We start from the raw sequence: 3865 nt of genomic DNA, 5'->3' as shown, positions 1-3865 counted from the left end.
TCAGACCCGGCTTAGGAGCACTAAGGTAAGGTAGGGTCTCCAAAGGTAAGTCAACTCCTGTCAGGAAGAGAAACTCATTTATCCTCGAGTGTGCTTGGGCGACGTCTCCACACAGGCCTGGGCACCAAGACTGGCCTGTGGTGTGTCCCTCAGCTTCTCACAGCGTCTGTCTCCTCAGAGCCTCAGGGAGAAAGCTTCTTCCTCACAGGCTTGCTGAGGTGACTCAATCAGCGTAAGGTAAACCCAGTTGGTGTTTAATAAATGTGGGCCCCCCATGGGACCAAGACTGGCTGTAAGGTACCTGGGTTTGTGACGCTCAACCACCAGCACAACTGGACCCTGGTGTCCTTAATCCTCAAGGGTCTCCCTTTCAACACAAATGAAGGAAGGGAGGAGGGTGGCTTTGGGTGAGGAGGGCCAGTTCTTGCAGCAGGGAAGGGCGGGGAGGCGTGAGGGCCTCAGTGGTGCCCCATCCTGGGTACTCCTTCAGGAGCTTCCATAGAGGCGAAGGGTCCCTAGAACTGGGTCGAGGGGCAAGGTCACATGCTGAGGTCTGCCCAGAAGCTGCAGCCCACCAAGGCCCACTTTTGCTTCCACACTCCTCTCTCCCAACTATCTCCTCCAACTCTTCCGGTGGGACCATGGGAAGCAATGCCAGAGGATGGGGTGTGAGTGCTCGTGAGTACACGTGACTGCAGTCTCTGGTCCCCAGGGCCCCAGTGCAGAATGTTCAGATCCTCATGGCCTCCCTTCTACATGGATGAGTTCTTCTGGTGTTTACACTTGACAGCGCAACTAGAGAAGCCTCAGCACATAAAGGAAATCTGCTCCTTTACCATTCACCCATTCAGTAACAATGTTGTGGAACACCAAGTGTCAGGCACGGTCCCATGGGGCATTTCCTGCTGTGGGACAGACCTACAACCCCTCCTGTTGCCATCTTCCCCTTTGCCTGGTGCCTCCTGTTCCTGAGTCTGGCCGCTCAGACTCCTTCAGCCACCAGCCCCCCTCCCCCAGGGTCCAGATTCCAGCTTTCTCTACCTAATGATGCTAGTTCTCTTTTGTCTCTTGCTTTTTGCCTCCTACATTTTGTGGACATCTCTGATCATTCACCACTTTCTTTCCCTGTTTCTTTGTCTTCCGGATTTATGCCTATTTCGATCCTGTCATTACCTCTTCGTGATGTTTCTGACAGGAAGCAGAAATAAATTCTGGTGTTGCAGCTGCCATAGCTGACTAGAATTGCCTTCCAATTTAATCTTCACTTGGAATGTTCTCACAATGATTTATGGGGTTTGGATAATGTTCAGTTATAAAATAGTATTTGTTTTCAGAAATTTGGAAAAATATAGAAGTATTCAGAACATAAAGATCAGTCATAATCCCAGAAATGCAGAAATAACCACCCTTAACATTTTGCCGTATGTATGTATATTCTTTAAAGCAAAAAATGTTACCTCTTTTCTGCTTTCTTGAATTTGATGCTGATACTTGGGGCCTGCTGGATCCCCCGAAGAAGGCTTTTATCACTGGGAGGCCCTTGGCAAGCCTTGCTTGGACATCCCAAAGGTTCAGTGTTACACTGGTGCCTCTCACTGCCCTCCTCTCCCCATTTCCCTTGGTCTGCAGTGCCCACTTCCACCCACGGTTCAAACTTTCAGTGCCCAGAGGAGGGTGATAAGGGAACACGGAGGGCCCTTCCCAGCCCTGTCATTCCCCGGGAATGTTCTGGCAGGAGAGAGAACTGGGAGAAAAGCACCTGACTGCATTCCACAGTCACCTGCCAGCTGCCCCTGGCTGTTGTCTGGCCGTTGGTGATCCCTGATGGCGGATTTTGGGATCCCTGGAGAGTCACTGGTTGGGGGGAAGGTGCGCAGTGCTGTAAATGAACAGCTCTTTAAGCCACCAAACCAAAATGACCCACGACCTGAGTCTTAGCACTCTTAAGTTCTGGCTTCAGAACTTAATGCCAAATATGGAAAATGTTTACACCGAAGGTCAAAGAAACACAAATCAGAACAACGATGAGATGCATCCTTCCACCACTCTCAATAAATGGCAGGTATTTCCAAAAAGAAAATGACCAGTGAGACAGGGAGTTGTATATATTGCTCTTGGGTGTGTATACTGGCAAAATGCTTTTGGAAAGTAATTTTCTAATAGAATTAAGAAGTTGAAAATGGTTATACTTTTAGATCTAGTAATTTTACTTATGGGACTTTAATATAAGGAAAGAATTCTAAATGTAATAAAGTTTTCTGCACCAAAATATCAGTTGCAGCATTATTAGTGATGTCAGAAATGGTAAGAATATAATCTAAATGCCCAACAGTAAGGGAATACTTTCATGAATACTATTTGTGAAAAGGTTATTACAATATGACCAGGTGACTGTTATTGAAATAAATGAAAACAGATAAACCCAATACTTAAAATATAGTTTGCCAATGGATGTCAAGACAAAAGTAATATAATACTGAGACGGGGGAAAATACACTAACATTTTAATACCATACTATTTAATATTATCTTTTTAAAAAATATTATATTTTTTTAAAGTTTGTCTAATTTTTTTTTAGTAATCTCTACACTCAGTGTGAGACTTGAACTTATGACCCCGAGATGAAGAGTCATATGCTCTATCAACTGAGACAGCCAGGTGTCCCAATACTAGTTATTTATTTTTTTTTTAAATATTTTATTTATTTATTTGACAGAAACAGATCACAAGTAGGCAGAGAGGCAGGCAGAGAGAGAGGGAAGCAGGCTCCCTGCTGAGCAGAGAGCCCAATGTGGGACTCGATCCCAGGACCCTGAGATCATGACCTGAGCCGAAGGCAGCGGCTTAAACCACTGAGCCACCCAGGCGCCCACCAATACTAGTTATTTTTGAATGAAAGGGGGACAGAAAGATTTTGGTTTTTCCTTTCTGTTTTTCTGTATTTTACAAATTATCTGTCATCCAGTATTACTTTATAATTGGAAAAACAGCAGTAAACCTACCTTTTAAGGAAAAAATAAGCCAGTTGTACTTTACTTAAGTGCTACTATATAATCAGTTCAGAGATTTTATCTTATTTTTTTTTAAAGATTGTAATTATTTATTTGAGACAGAGAGAGTGAGCAAAAGAGAGAGCATGACGGGGACGGAGGTGTGGCAGGGAGAGAGGGAGAAGCAGACTCCTCACTGAGCAGGGAGCCCGACCTGCTACTCGATCCCAGGACCCTCAGATCATGACCTGAGCCAAAGGCAGATGCTTAACAGACTGATCCACCCAGGTGCCCCTAGAGATTTCTTTTAGAAATGGAATTAAACTGAGCTCATCTTGTCCAATTCTTTATTATTTTACTGATGAAGAAACTGAATTTAAAGAGGGCAATGGCTTTGTCCCAACCTTGCCTTCTGGGCCCTTGTTTGTCCCCATCTCCACACTGCCTCAGAAAATGAGTGAGGGATGGGCTGACCAATCACTTCATAAGAGCTCGGTGAGTTGAAGAGGTGGCTGTCCCTGGGGAGTGATGGGCAGTCCACATCCTTGTGGATGGAGGTGGGGAGGTGGACTTGGGAAAATGCTTGTCATCTTCTCAACTAGGAGGCCCCTGAAGCCAGTCCCTTCCCATGCACAACTGAGGCTACCCGCTCTCCAGTAAGTGCACGTGCAATGGCCCACTTTCTTCTTGTCGGTCTTCCTTCTGCTCCTGTCCTATCTCAGGGCAATTGATGAACTGGACTTCCTACTTGGAATGTTGTTCCCTGTTTTCCTCTACCTTCAAGATTCTGGCTGGTCTGTGAATTAAATTGCTATAAGACAGGTTAACAGGAGAAAATAAAATTTAATTATATAGGTATAGGGAATCTACATAA

This window comes from Lontra canadensis, unplaced genomic scaffold (assembly GCF_010015895.1).
Source record: "Lontra canadensis isolate GAN:19392208 unplaced genomic scaffold, GSC_riverotter_1.0 scaffold117, whole genome shotgun sequence".
In the NCBI taxonomy this organism is placed as follows: Eukaryota; Metazoa; Chordata; class Mammalia; order Carnivora; family Mustelidae; genus Lontra; species Lontra canadensis.
Note: the sequence above shows the minus strand (reverse complement) of the source record.